Raw genomic sequence first — 16687 nt, forward strand, 5'->3', positions numbered from 1 at the left:
CAGAGCATCAGCACCCCGTGGGATGTGGAAGAAGCTTCAGACACAAGCGATAGTCCAAGACACAACCAGGCACATCAAAAATAGGAGAACATGCAAGGACATAAGCCATTGATGAAATGGCCAAAGTTTAACAGCGTGGGAAACCATCAATCAATTCACAACAAGGGATCAGGAGAAAATAAGTTGGAGAAGATAGGTCACCTAATCTACAGCTATGAGAAAGAGAAGTTTGGAGTAAAGGAACATGTCAAAAAGAAAGGTATGCCTCCTTCTTCGAAATCCCGTCGTCTACAGGATGTTATGTCTAATGACTCGCGGACCGCAACTTCAGTTCACACAGTTAACTTTATTGTGGCTGCACATAACTTCAACAGCTCTCTCACAACAACAATTCCTTTTCCGGCAGACTGTCATAAAACTGACCTGTGACTGCAGCAACTTAAGCCATGACTGGTGTGGGTCATACACAACAGAGGAGATCCAACAACCTGTCAAAGAAAGAAGGAGCCGGCGAAAGTTGTGACTAACATCAATTGAAAGGGAAGGCATCAACCTCCTCCAAGAGGACCTAAAATAGAGGCTCTCAAAACTGCGCGGAGCAGAGAATTATAGGAAACCCAGTGTTTTTCTCCCTTCCCTTGTTTGTCTTCCCTCCGCAGGTGTGTGCCATCTCTCTGATGACTCTGCTGGCCAGGGACAGCTCACCACCTCATCTGCAGCTCATTCCCTGATCACCAGCAGGATATCTACCCTGGTCGGGCTCCCAGTCATCACCAGTTCGTCCTCGATACCACAGTGTTAGTAACTTGTTCTTGCCTGCTCTAGATCGTGTGTTTAGAGTTTATTTCCCGTGTCTTGTTTCCTGCTCCATTAACTATATGTCTCCTCGTGTCTACAGGATCCATTCCCCGGTTCTCCTGCCTCCCTTACTCGTGGACTGGATTCTGTGAGCGAACCATTCGCTCTCCACCACCTCATTTCATCCTTGTGCCATATTCTGATCAGACAATAAACTCCTGTTAACTTTACACTCTAACAGTGCTCCGTGTCTATGTCTCTGCGCTGGGGTCCAAAGACACTCTGAATGTAACAGGAAACAACACAAAAAAAAGCAACAAAATTGAAAAGCATTTTCACAAAAGAGAAAAGGGGATCCTTAAACATGTCAAAGGAAGAGGTTGAAGATCTTTTCAGAACCATCTACACTGATGAGTGGAAAGATGTACTGATACTTGTCCCTGCTGACATCCAACCAATCTCCCCCCTACAACATCAATTTGACATCAGACCTCCCAAGCTGAGTGTGGTAAAAAAGGTAGTGAGGAAGGCAAGATCGGCATGCGTGCCAGACCCTTATGGTACCCTATTGTATTAAAAAAATGCCCCTTATATTTTGAAATTCCGTTGGAGAAACATGCGTGGGAAAAGCAAGTTATCCCCAAAACCTGGCTAAGAGCTGGAGGAATGCTGATCCCAAAATAATTAATCCATCATCGAACTGTTACAGCAGATAAACATTCTGAACATCAAAGGCAAGATCTTTGTCAGTGTTGTGGCGTAAAGACTGACAAAAGTTACTGAAACAAGACCATTTCATCACTACGTGAATCCAAAAGAGTGGCATAGCATGCCTTGAACGTACCAGCATAATATGGCAACAAATCCAGACTGTTAAGAAAGAAGGAAAGGATATGCATGTCCTGTTCTTCGATCTGGCCTGAGCCTTTGGATCAGTTCCTCATTCCCTGCTTTTGAATTCTTTCAGGTGCCTCCAACGGTAACAAATCTGATAAAGCACTCCTTCCAGGATGTTCAATTTTGTCTCTCAACATCAGACATCCCCCACACCTTGGCAACAACTGGAAGTGGTACACCATCTCCCCATTTGCCTTCACTGTCATGGTTTTGTCATCTGACTGTTTATTTTCCGCCTCTTTATGAAGAGTGTTTTCAGTTTAATTATTACCTCCTTGTGTTTCATGTTTATCCCTGTGTTTATGTTTGTTTATGAGTTGTTTCTGTGTCTCATGTTTTCCCACTCCCTGTGTTCTGTTTACTGTTTTATTTTGTAGTTTCTGCTCCTAGTGTGTTTTCTTTCTTCACTTCCTGTCTTTGTGATTGTCTGCAATCTGCAATCCCCCTGCCTTCCCTGTGTATATAAGTCTCCGTGCTTCCCCTTGTCCTTGTCGGTTCATTGTCGTAAATGCCTCATCTCCTGTGCTTGCGTCCTCTTCATCATCTCTGTCTTGTAGTAAGTTCCTAGTGTTTTCCCCTGTGAGCTCTTTTTTTTTCAGTGTTGACTTTTTGAGATCTCTCGGTTTGTTGTTTTCTCTGTTGGACATTTTCCCATTAAAAGGACTCTTTTTGTTTAAAACTCTGCCTCTGTATCTTGGGTCCACCTGCTTAACATAGCCCTGACATTCACGATGGCAAAAGAGTTCATCATCAGGGCCTCAAAATGGGTTGTGGGCGGAAAATTACCACAACTGTGGCGGTAATGCACCTTGACATTGGTTGCCAGTCGCCATTAAACCAAACGAAGAAGAAGAATTACCACAGTTTGGTCAGTGGTTACCACCAATTCGAGCCTATATGGACGATATACTGTAACAATACTGACAACTGTTCCCTGTACCAAGAGACATCTGTAAAAGCTTCATCAAAACATCACATAGTCAAGAATGAAGATCAAGTTCAGCAAGTGTAGAAGCATCTCCATTGTCAATGGAGAAATCACATATCAAAGATTTCATATTGATGGAACTACTGTGGAGAAGCTGGAAAGAATGATCTTTTTCACCACATGTGGCTAAGCTTTGTCATCAAAGCCACTTATGACCTCTTACCCACACCTGAAGCAGTGGTTTGGAGAAGATCCGGCGTGCTCCCTTTGTCATGCATGTGTCAACCTAAGGCACATCTTAACAGGATGCAGGACGAGCCTAACCCAAGAGTGTTACACTGGGAGTCACAAGCACCTTCTAACACGGCTGGCAGCAACATTGGTACAGAGATGAACCACCACAAATGATTTCCCCCAAAACTTGGCAGGAATCATCCACTTCACACCATTTGTACCAGCAAATGGGGGTGATGGTTTTCTCCCTCCTTCAAACAATCAGATCATTTTTAAATGTAGCAGAAAAAAGAGCAATTGGCTTTAGATGAATGTCATTGGATCACCAAAAAAACATCTATGAACATCACCTGATGACCCTGATGATGTACCTACCCTCTTTTTTCACCACTCCAATCCAACTGCCAACAGAATCAAGAGTGCCAGAGGGAATGAAAAATCAAGTCCTGTTAACTTTACTTTGTGTTTTTGTGTTTTTATTTTATACTATTTTGTTCATTGTAGATATTTAGTTTGACAGCTATTTAATTTAAGGGCTTTGTCATTAACTCCTCAATCAATCTATCAAATTGTATTAGCAGAGCCCATATTTACATTAAATTTGCCTCTTAACCCTCGTGTTGTTCCTGGGTCCGATTGACCCAGAGTGTGTGTGTGTCTGTGTGTCTGTGTGTCTGTGTGCGTGCGTGCGTGCGTGCGTGCATGCGTGCGTGTGTTTCTCCTGAGATCACAATTGGAATCAGCTGTATTGTCGAGCAAATTGACCAATTCCCCACCCCCAACGTGTGTGTATAGGGATATAAATAGATTACTAACAATAAATCCGGTACAAGTCAGGACACGTCCGTGTGCCGTTCTCCCTGACCAGGTCACGATGTCACGTCAAGCGCGTTTCACCAGAGAACAGGTTCTCCAACAGCTGTTCTCCCAGCAACAATCCTCTGAACCCGAAGAGGACGCGTAAGAGCAAGACCGAGAAATGGACCTAGAAGAAGACCGAGAAAAAGACAGAGAAGAAGACCGAGACGACGAAGACAATGAGGACGGCGATGGCGATGAGGACTACGACCCAGTGTGTGATGCTGCTGCAGATTCGTCATCGTGCTCATCCTCGGAAGAAGAAGAAGAAGAAGAAGAAGAAGAAGAAGAAGAAGAAGAAGAAGACCGAGGTTGAAGAAGAAGAAGGAGAAGGAGAAGACCACGGCACCACGGCACCACCACCACCGGACTCGTGGAAAGAGAGACCTTCCTGTCAAGAAACGGAGAAATAACATGGTCCTCGAGGGCGTACGACCGAGAGGAGGGCCGCTGCTCCTCCTCCTCCTCCTCCTCTGCTGCGGCTCAAAGCGCCGCCGCCGCCACTACGCCCATCGGGGTCCCCCCGGGCCCCACGATGCATGCGAAGTCCCGCGCCAGTGACGTAGCCTCGATGTTCCGCCTGTTCGTCACGCCGACGGTAGAGAACATCATCCTGGAGATGACGAATCTGGAGGGTCGTCGAAAATACGGCGACGACTGGAAAGGGATGGACGAGACCAACCTGCGCGCCTACGTAGGGCTGCTGATCTTAGCGGGCGTGTACAGGTCCCGGGGCGAGGCCGGGGCGAGGCCGCCGCCAGCCTGTGGGACGCCGAGAGCGGCCGGGCGATATTTCGTGCCACAATGCCGCTCAAAGTCTTTCACACGTACTCCAGACAGCTTTATATTATTATTATGTTATGTTATTATGTTATGTAGCTATAGCTAGCTAGCGGCTGCTAGTCCTCGTCCTCGTCCTCGTCCTCATCTCCTCTCCTCTCATCTCTTCTCCTCTCCTGTCAACATTCGCATCTCCTCTCCTCTCCTCTCCTCCTCCTCCTCTTCTTTTCCCCAGGCCGGTGTCCTTTCCGACAGTACATGCCCAGCAAGCCGGCGAAATACGGGATCAAGTTGTGGGTGACCTGCGACGCCAAATCCAGCTACGCTTGGAAGATGCAAGTCTACACCGGAAAGCCGAGCGGCAGACGCCCGGAGAGGAACCAGGGGTTGCGGGTCGTGCTCGATGTCACGGAGGGACTGTGCGGTCGCAACGTCACATGCGACAATTACTTCACCTCCTACGAACTCGCGCGGCAGCTCCCGAACGGGCTGCTCGCGGTCAAGGGAATAGAGGTGTTCTCCTCCAGGTTCGCCTTCACGCCCACCGCCACTCTGGTGTCCTACATCCCAAAGAAAAACAAGAACGTGGTGCTCCTGAGCATGCGGCACGCAGAGGCCGACGTCAGCGACAACAAGGACGGGAAACCGGTCATTGTCCTGGACTACAACCGCAACAAAGGAGGCGTGGACAACCTAGACAAGGTGATCGGAACGTACAGCTGCAGGAGGATGACCGCGCGCTGGCCCCTGGTCGTCTTCCACAACATCCTCAACGTCTCTTCGTACAACGCCTTCGTGATATGGAGAGAGATCAACCCCAACTGGATGCCGGGCAAGCGGAACAAGGGTGTTCCTCGAGCAGCTGGGAAAGGCTCTCGTGACTCCGTTCATCGCACGAAGGGAGCGCATCCCCCGCACGGAAGCGTCCACCGCGGTTGTGAAGGCTGTGAAAGCCCCTGCCGCCGCGCGGAGAGCTCTTGACCATGGCGACGACGCTCGACACGAGCGTCCGGCCGCCCCTCTAGCCCTAGCCCTACAACAACAACAACAACAACAACCCGAGCGTCCGGCCTCCTCCCTAGTCCTAGTCGCCGCCACAGCAGCCCCGCGGTGTCAGATATGCCCCACGAAAAAGGACTGTAAAACTCACACCGTGTGCCGCGGGTGTAACAAATACATCTGCAAGGGCTGCTCACTTGTCTATTGCCCTACGTGTGCGTGCTAATATGTGGTGGGCTATGTGAGGGGGGGTTAGCGTCCACAGTCCAAGCAGGAGGAGGAGGAGGAGGAGGAGTGGGGACAACACAACAAGGGTTAGTTAAATCAGTACCCAAACGCTCACAGCCAACAGCCGGGGGAAGCAGGGACAACACAAGGGTTAAAGGGATAGTTCACCGAAAAATGGAAATTCACTCATTATCTACTCACGACTATGCCGATGGAGGGATGGGTGAAGTGTTTGAGTCCACAAAACTCTTCTGGAGTCTCAAGGGTAAACTTTGTTAGAGCAGAGTCCAATACAATTGAAGTCAATTGTGACCACTCCCTCAGACATAATAAAACAACAGAAAAATGTAACATGCCTCCTTACTGCTTGTGTGGTGTCATCCAAGTGTCCGCAAGCCCCGACATCCAAATTCGACTCGAAACTAACTGACTTCATTTGATTGTTTTTATCAGTGCATTTCATTTTTAAGCCTAAAATCCACAGGAAGTGGCTAAGCTAGCGGACGTTAGCACGTCCGATGGTCCGTGATTGCAAGTGTGGTGCAGCTTGTTCTGTTTTCCCTCAGGTTATATGGAGCCAAATCAGGGAAAGTTCAAATATAAATAAGTGAAGGGAAAGGTTTTTCGGTAAAATATTTTTATCACACAATTCTGGAATTCTTTTGAAGAAATAATCTTCAGTTTCAAATTGAATGTTTTCAGATTTCAGATAAAATTATTTTACAGATTTAAATCTCATTTTTTCAGTTTGAGATCTTTTTTTCAGGTTACAGATTGTTTATTATACAGGTTCAGACTTGCTGACAGTGGGTGTCACCATGAACAAGAGTGAGGTTAAATTCTTTGTCACCTCCTAAGGATTAAAAGAAAAAATATATTTAATATGAGCAAGTTATGAGTGCTCTAATGAAAAAGTAGCCAACTTTACCTTTAATTTTCTTTAAAAACATTATGAAATACTCCATTTCATTATATATAATGTCTTGTGTGGAAATAAAATTTAAACTCCATAATAAGTGACAATAAACTTTCAAAGTTGTTTTCTGCCTTTTTTTGTAACACTTGAAATATATGTGCATCGATTTTCAACCTGCGGCTGGCGTTTCCACAAACGATGGACCACAAGCCTGCGGTGATAAACGTTCGCAGTGAATTTTGCATTTCTAGAGTGTCCAATACATAATATGTTCCGATGATGTAATACCTCCTCATGGCTCATATTTTTGGAGCTTGGAGCCCGGACACTCTAGAAATGTAGAATTCACTGCTAATGTTATCTAACAGCATAGGGCTAGTGTTAGTTGTTAATATCAGTCTTAGTCACATTCCCCAACTGAAGACGTCTTTTCCCTCATTTTATGTTAAAAACACCACTCGTAATCATAATTTCTTCGGATCATTTCCTCAGACATACTGAGGCCACTGTGACCTTGACCTTTGGCTACCAAAATCTAATCAGCTCATCCTTGAGTCCAAGTGAATGTTCCAAATTTGAAGAAATTCCCTCAAGGCATTCTTGAGATATCCGGTTCACAGGAATGGGACGGACGGATGGACTGACACCCCGAGAACATAACTGGCTATTGCAGTGCAGAGGCATAATAATTTTGTAATACCCTTTGTAATACTGCCAGGTGTGGCTGTGATCAAGTGTGAACAGTTTTCTTCTGTGCCTCTTGTTCCCCTTGTGTTAACTTGAGTGTGTGATTAGGTGTATGTTGACTTGCGAGGCACTCGTTTTGTGTATTATTTTGTATAGGTAAGCCTAGTCAGGCCAGATAGGATTTTCTTTCAATCTTTAGTTGGGAATAGACAGTCAGGGAATCAGTGACTGGGTAGGAAGATGATTTTTTTTTTAATGATTTGGCGCCACCCTCTGCCCTTTCTAATTGTTCCTGTCCTTGCCTGATGTTTTTCTCTTTGCTGTTTGGCACCTGCTCGGCACTGTACCAACAAAGGGTTACCTTGCCAGATAACATTGCCACTGTGTTGTTCCCATGCTCCTGGACGCCTACTGGGTAATAAATAACATTCCCTTACTATTATATGTAAAATATACCCATTAAAGTAGCTGGAGGAAAATACGGATGAAAAATGAGTAGTTTATTCCAATATTGATCTATATGGTTTTGTACAATTTCGCACTTCGGTAGCTTCTTGTCTTTGCCTTTCAGCTTTTGCTGCAGACTGGTGTCTATGGATGGTAACACAAATTTCCATGGTGGTATCTCTGATATTATAACAGTAGAACTGATATTATCCAATCTGAGAGAGAGAGCGAGAGAGAGTTTTTTAAGGTTGGTTTCTACAGCAGACATGTAGGCTATGCTTCCATAATCCAGAGCTGCTCTCATAAGAGCCCGATAAATATTTAACAGTGCTGTTCTGCTAGCTCCCCAACATACATCGAAGTATATTATTTATCTTCTTGCATTTATTTTTTGACTTTATCTATATGTGCGCTCCAGGTAAGTTTTTCATCAAAGTAAACTCCAAGAAATCGGACAATATCAACCTGTTGTAGTGACCGTATAATTTAATTTGTACTGGTTTGTGGCTTTTACAGTTGTGTTTCTCTCCCCAATATATCACAGTATTGCCTCCAGCATGTTCGTTTTGACACTCAAATTGTTTTCCGGACTATTGCTTGCACTTTTTTGTATTTAATAAATGCAGCCATTGAATGATGAGCCTTTAATTTTCTAAATGCTTTATTTCTCATTTTAATTGCTTTGGTACAATCTTCATTCCACCAAGGCACACTTATTTTACTTTTTCTTGTACTCTTGGGAATAGTTTCTTCTGCTGATTGTATAATCGCTTCCATTCATTTTTTACTAACTTCCTCCACATCTGTCATATTGTCTTTTTCTATTTTTGCATATTTATTTTCAGTCTGCCTTATCTAATTTCCAGCTTTGTATTCTTACCCCTTGATCTTGATGCATTTCTATTCCAATTTTGGTTAATATTAATGGTCACTGCCTATTGTAGAACTGTACTAATACCTGCAATTCTTGTAGATGTAATTGTCATGTCTATTGCACTTTCTGTATTCTGTATACTGTTGTATCGTGTTCCCTTTCCATCATTTATACACATTAAGTGCTTTTCATCCATAAACTCTTCCATTACTGTCCCATTTTCGTCTGTATTATTGCTTCCCCATAATGTACTGTGTGAATTAAAATCTCCACACCATACTACTCTGCCATTGGCCGGTCCATTTGCTGCATTTAATATGTCAGGTGTCAGTCTGTTACATGGATTATAATAGTTCACTATCTCTAAGCTGTTGATTGCTATTGATTCTTGTTCTTTACCTATCTTATTAACATTGTACCTCATCCCTCTCCTCACAAAAATTGCAACCCCTCCACCTTTTCCAGCATCCTGTCATTTCTGATTGTTGTATATCCATTTATAACAAAATCCCAATTTGGCTTCAACCATGTCTCTTGTATGCATATTATGTTTGGTTTTTCTGGCAATTTTGACACAAACTTTTTAAACTCTTGTCCATTGGCAATAAGGCTTCGAGCATTCCACTGTAAAAATAATTAACACCATTATGAGCCACCAATCCATGTCTGAGAACTAGAGATTCCTGCGCTTAGCTTTCCTTTGACTGTTTCCCAACTTAATTCTTTCATCCCAAGGTATTTCTCGGCTGCCTTTACAATTATCTTGATTTTCTCTGTTTTTTTTATCCGTCTGCGGTGAGCAATTTATCACCTCTACCATAAACAGTACAAATTCATTTTTTCCAACTATCAGTGTATCTTTCTTTACTTCATGTATTTCACTTCCCCCACAGGTGGCGTAGCTGTTCCTTGTCTCCTCTGTCTTAGAGACATCGGATTGTGTCAACACTTTCTTCACTGCCTCAGCATATGAAATCCCCAGCGATATGTTAACCCTTTGTATCTCTGCTGCTTTCTTACTGACTTTACACCCTCGATAGGCTGAGCTGTGTTCTCCTCTGCAGTTACAACATTTAATCTTTGCTCCTCCCTCACATTTCCCGTACTCATGATCACCTGCACATCTACCACGTCTCTGTTTTCCTTTGCAGTTTGCTGCTATGTGGCCAAATTTTTGGCACTTAAAACATCGCAGTGGGGGAGGAATATAGGTCTTGATCCATTAGCGCATATATCCAAGAAACACTTTGTCTGATAGTCTTGTCTCCTCAAATTTGATCATAACAGAGAGGCTATCGCATTTTTCTCCAAATCTAGTTGTTTTGAGACGTTTTACTTCAATTACTTTTGCTCCTTCCAGGTTATCTTTAATTTGGTCAACTAGCACTACAGTTGGTATTCCCGATTTGACTCCTCTTACGAATCTTCTTTCTTCCGGCAGTGAACACTGCATTTTTTTGCCTTCTATCTTAGTCAATCTTATAGCTTTTCCTTGTTGTGTACTGTCTCTACATGACACCATCAATGCACCATTTCTCAATATCTTTGCCCCTTTAATCACATTCAGCAGTTTATTTAGAGCTTTTGTTATTTGAAATGGGTTCAACTCACAAAACGATGCTCCCTCTTGAGACACATTGATAATCACTTTATATTCTTCTCTTGGTCTTGCTGTTTCTACAACACTATTATCTGAATCGCTTCCCCTTTCACTGACGATTTCGTTACATTTCTTTTTATGTTTTCGTTTACTTTTGGACCTTTGGTCTTCAGCACTACACCAAACATCACCTCTCCCGCCATCGACTTCAATTCCCTTCTCACTTCCTGATCCGTCACTTCCCTCTGCCATCTCCTGACCATTCGCAGCCCAGTCGTTGCCAACCGCTCCTCCAATCCGTCTGTGTGATGTTTTCAGAGTATAACTTCACATGTGACCTTTTCACTTTTGAAGCAGCGGTTATAACAGTTTTTAAATTGTACTTTACACTTATACAGGATGAGTATGTGACTGAGGACCAGTTTATTCTTTCTGGTTAATGTAATTACACAATTCTTGCTGTTCTGGGTTTGTACCCTCATAGTTGAATGGCACTTATGTGTTTTAATGGAATACTGGGAAAGTTTAATAACAACAATAGGACAATTGAAGTCCAAATTATTGGAGTCAACAGCTTAGTATGACATGGACATGTGAATGTGGTGCTGAGTTTTTCCCAGTAGTTTGGGAGGACAAATGTTTGGGACTTTGTCACGCGATAACACGGCTGATATGCTTTATGTGAAGCACAGGGTTTTAGTGTCAGCAGAAAGACTTCTTTTAGAAAACTGTACAGTGGTGCCACTCTCTCCATTCCAACAGATTTTCTGAGATGAGTTTGACAGACATGCAATGTTAACAATGTATCATCAGATGTAGCCTGGAAATTGTATCACTGATTACACTCATTATAGCATACTTACTTATATAAGGCAAATCTATTCAATCTACAATTTATGATTCTATAATTATACTAAGCCTGATGTATTTATACCAGAGATTTTCCTAAAAGGGAGTTAGTACCTTTTAGAAAAAGGTGTAACCTCTGCACCACTGAGTGAAACTATCCTGATTTGCATTTGTAAAGATCACAGTTTTGTCATTTACATGTGAAAGCCCCCCCATAGACCTAGGAGCAGGGGGGTCAACTGCCAATCTTCTCAGGCTTGTAAATTGCCCGAAACTGGAACCCCAAGTTAATTCGCGGCAGTTCCTGGCAGTTTTCTGTGCTGCCTTCAGATTCCTGTGAACAGTTGTTAACCTTAACTTCCACAGAAATTTACAGGGGCATTAACTAACACATATTCTTCTTTTCATGCAGTGCCTGTGACAAGGTGTTGGGTATTTGTGGAACTGGTGGGATAGATAAGAGAGGAAAGGTTACGGTAATGGTGTGAACGAGTGCAAGGCCTATAGTATCTACGAGTAGATATGCGCACAGGCACAGAAAGTGTCGCGTTCTTTTTTCCTTAGGTAGAGATGGTAGAGTCGGTCTGGTTCAAAAAAGTATTTATTTAGAAGTAATGAACAGCTACTACATAGCTATGGGCACTCAACGTACAACCCCAAGCCGCCTAATACCGACGGGGAAGTCAAGAGTTGCCCCGAGCGGACGACAGGTGCAATATTTATAATAATAGGTAGAACTTCAGCAGGAGGGGGAGTCACGTGGCTAGTGCACAGGCTGGTCCCAGCCTCAAGGCACTGGAATTTGTCAATGATGAGGAGCCGCTCCCAGTTTCGTCCCTCCTTTGACAGTAGCTGGGAAAATCTTCACATTCTGACAGTGTTTGGTTTGGTGTTTTAAAACAAGCCTTGAATCGACTGACAGCTTGTGAGCTTTCAGTATGGCATGCACATGTTCCTATCTGTCCTTCAGACCCTAGTGGCCGCTGCTTGAATTCTTTCTAAGGGTTTGTCAGTTTTTTAAGAAAACAGTGCATTCATCTATGTGTGATTTTTGGAATAAAGCTAATGGAGTTTATGCTGTAATATAGTAAGTTAGGTATGAGAACAAGTTAAAGTACAGTTTATTGTCTGCCACAGATGTACAGTCTTCTCAGACAGGCATTATCAGACAGGTGCAAGACTGAACTGCGATGTGACGCACACACCCACACACAACAATCAACTTCAAGATTAAACCCAGCCAGCAACGGCTACTATCAGTCACTATGTGAAGGCCACACATTTTCCCACCTATTCAGATTCAGCCCAAACGGCCCCATCCCCCACCCCTGTCCAACCTACTGCACTTGTTTAGAGTTCAGTTTCATTGCCATCTTCACAGACACATATTCAGAAACACATAGATTTTAGTCTTAACAAATATTCAAAGGAATACTTAGATTTTAGTCTTAACAAATATTCAAAGGAATACATAGATTTTAGTCTTAACAAATATTCAAAGGAAAACATAGATTTTAGTCTTAACAAATATTCAAAGGAAAACATAGATTTTAGTCTTAACAAATGTAAACACATATTCAAATAACAGGAAACAGAGCAGCGTTATACTCAGCCTCCCCCGAAAGACTCCAACGAAAGACTCCTTTGTCTTTATCCTCCGAGTCTTCACAGACGCCGAAGCTGACGCTTCAAACAATTCCTGGTTTTTACACCAGAGCTGATGATGGTTGGCTACAGCTCAGCTGACCACTCCCGCTGCTCATGAGTCAATCGGGCACCAGGTGGTAATGGCCCAGCAATAGAAACTCAGCAGAGTTCAACACAAATTGATGTACACGCTAAATCATGTACATCTTCCTCTCTTCTAGCATTTGTAACCTCTAGACTACCCTTCTCCCCAAGAATATACTCGACCAACCCTATAGTTATTGCAACATTGAACATTCTGGCACAATTCTGTAAAAACTTTGGCTTCACAGATTGAACCACTTTAACTCCTATTCAAAATAATCACCTCTTTCCCCCACCCAGGGGTGTTTGGAAGTTCCGGAGATATATTTGAAAGATACAATATCCCTCAATCCCATCTTTTTAGCTATTTTCAAGTGCGACATTTTGCCAAATCTTACAACTCCAATTTCCCTAATTCACCTCTAGACTCAGTGTACGAGAAAATTCTGAAGAGCCAACCAAAGGTAAAAGGATTTATATTCCAAATATATCAAATCATCAACTCAATTACTGAGACTAACATTGGTCAAATCAAAGCGAATTGGGAAAAAGAACTTGGCATGAGCATAACAGATTCATTTTGGAATTCGGCCCTTATAAGGGTCAATAAAAGCTCATCGTGTGCATGGTTCAATTTACGACAATTTAAGGTACTGCATCGCCTGCACTACTCTAACTCCAAACTTTAAAAAATGTACTCTAATGAGGTGGATAGCTGCAATAGATAATTCACCAGCAGATCTTACTCATATGTTTTGGATCTGTCCACAACTCACAACATACTGGATGTGCATCTTTGGTGTTCAGGGCAACTTTAATAAATAAACACAAAAATATAATTGCTTTCTCAACCCTTTTGGCACGAAGGACAATCTTAATGGTTTGGAAGTCACATCATCCCCCAAACTTTCCTTCTCCTCTTTGTCTTTTTTATATTATTATTATTATTATTATTATTATTATTATTATTATTATTATTATTATTATTATTATTATTATGGTGTGTGTATGTTTTTTTTTTTTTTTAAAATATTTTTTCCTTTTAAAAAAAAACAATACCATCCTATAGAGCAGGGGTAATCAACTAAAATTTAAAGAGGTCCAGTTAGAGAAAATGTCTTGAAGCAAAGGTCCGGAAGATCATAATGTCTAACTATTTAGTGTGATATATATTTATGTAGCCTAGTAGTTGTATCAACATCTGCATGTACTAAATACCTGACTGTCAAATCAAATGAATTCAGTACATGAAGATAGGTCCATATGTTTTTAATGGACTAGTATTTGCAAACGTTTCCACCACAGTGTGTCCTCAGAGTCAGTAAAGACAGTGTGTGTCAAACTAAAGCCCATTATAGAGGCTACATCATGTGATTAAGTGAAATGTTTCTTGTCAATCCAAGAGGCTTCTTCAGTTCAGTTCGACAGGTCTGGTTAGTGGAGAACAGATTCATATTTCGTGGCCCCCAGATATTTATCTTGTTCCCCCGCGCAAACCAAAGAGAGCTGCAGTGTAGCAGTGTTTTCTTAGTGTGTGTCTTGAACTTGCTACATGTTTTTCTATCTATCACTCCTTCCAAAACAAATGCACATGCTGTCTGGACCAAGGTTGTTTTGACAGGTGACAGTGGAATCACTACCGCTTTTGTCCACAGAGGAGCCAAAATCAACGAAAATGAAAAGTTTGCTGTAGGAGCTTTCAGTCAGAAAAACATTATGTACTTGTTATCATTACCAGCAGTTTTGGCAGATGAGGTGCTCCATAGAGTGATCTGTCTCTGGGGAGCTGTCTCATGTTATCACGCTCCATCATTGCTGTCTCTCTCTCTCTCTTCACGTGGACAATAGCATGAACAGAACAGGGCAGCATGTTAGAGGTCAGCTGACAGGGCAGAGGCCTCATGGTGCTCAGTGACATGGAGAGACTGGAGCAATCTCTGCTCCACCTGCAACAAAATGGGGCCACTCTGGACTTTAACCTCAGTATGTTAATTACACAGCACAGTCATAGTTCAGCTATCTATCTATTAGCTGTCACTTACATCAGAATAATACACCACACCCTACATAGGACAGGCTTAACTGTTGAAAGTGTGGTCCTGCAGCCTTGTCAGGGACATGACATGATCAGTCTAGTCTGTAAAATGACTCAGAATGCAAGGTTTTTTCATGACTTAATGAACTCCCTTTTTTAAAACATGATTGGTTTAATTGGGAACAACGTTCAAAATGTCAGGAAATTCCTGTTTCCACTCAGTTAAACAACATTTAATCTGTCTGGATAGGCTGCCTCCACTTATAGATTTATTGTCAAACAAGACTCAAAATGCCAAAAATCACACCAAATTTCATATTCAATCAAAAACAAAAAAACACATTCACTTTCTGTTGGGTGTGGCGAAGAATGTCAAGAGGATTTTCTGTGCGTCTGGGCATGATACACATGTGTGCTGATTTTCATTACTCTAGGTGAAAGAAAATGAATAGGAAGACCCTCATTGAAAATTTGTAGGGGACGCTATTGAGCCATTTTTGGACTCACGTTCCCAATCACCAATCATGTAAAATACGTACATTTTCACCAGACCTGACCCAACCGCAGAATTTGATGAGTTTTCGAGTTTGTTAAGGTCCCCAAAAAGGCTCTTCTTTTGTCAGAAGAAGAATAAACGGAGCAAAAACAATAGGTAAGAAAACACCACGATCAATCTTTTGGCCAGTGTATTGGCCATAGCATCCAGTAAGTTGTTCAAAATAACAGAACAATTCACACAACTGGGAGGCTTTGATACTAAATATGACAAACAACATATCCAAAACAGGGCAACAAATCATGGCTGCAGTGAAAAAATAATTGATCTGTCTACTTTTCCCTGCCATGGACGCCAAAATAATAAGCAACTTCTTTTATATGTTTTTCCAGTTTTGTGGTGCTGTCCAACTTCCTCTGGCAGATTCATTGGTCATACTTCATCTTTGTTAAACTTTAACTGGGAATATGTGCTCATTTATGTGACTGAGATAATTGCCTGTATCTGGCATTAGGTGGCAGTGTAACACCCAAGTCGTGTCTGAAATGTATTAACCCTTGTCTGCACTTAACCTGAAGTGAATCATCTATGGAGTAGTGGACAATCTAAACACAGCCTGTTTCATCTTCCTCATTTGAAAACTTTGTGTTCTTTTATTAAAGCCCCTACAAGGAGTTTTTAACCGGTTATGAAAGGGTCTCATTTTAATATTACTGCCTCCTCTTTAAGACTTACAACAATCAGGGAGAAAATTGCCTTTATTTAAAGTATTCTCAATGTCTGTGTTTGCATCAGATTACCTGCGACGTCAGATGCAAGTCTTCTGTGGGTACTGCAGGTGCACTCGAGTCTCCTTATGGGGGACACCGTCCCCGTCCCAACGTATGGGTGTGTGCCTTCTGGCACCCTTATGGAGCCGGTAATTAAAGGCGCAGTCTTCCTCATTTAGTACATATTTGCAAACCAGTTAGTTGGGCTCCAGGTGGCTGTAGCCAACTAAACATCCACCTGGTGCTTCCCCTCACCTGTGTGACTTCCTCCAGAACAATATGAATACTTTCAATCAGGGTCTAGGGCTCATCACAGCACAGTGACAGCTTTGGCAAAAGTCACAAATGACCTTCCTATTGCTACAGATAAAGGTTTCTTCTCTGTCCTTGTTTTTTTTTTAAGATTTTAGTGCAGCATTTTATACTTTGATATCACATCTACTATACAGACTGGAACAGTTAATTGGCATTAAAGGAACAACCCTAAGCTGGTTTTATTTAGGATAAATACTTTAAATATTCATTCCTTTCCACACAATGTCTGTTTTTATGACTTCTGT

This window comes from Hippoglossus hippoglossus, chromosome 20 (assembly GCF_009819705.1).
Source record: "Hippoglossus hippoglossus isolate fHipHip1 chromosome 20, fHipHip1.pri, whole genome shotgun sequence".
Taxonomy (NCBI): Eukaryota; Metazoa; Chordata; class Actinopteri; order Pleuronectiformes; family Pleuronectidae; genus Hippoglossus; species Hippoglossus hippoglossus.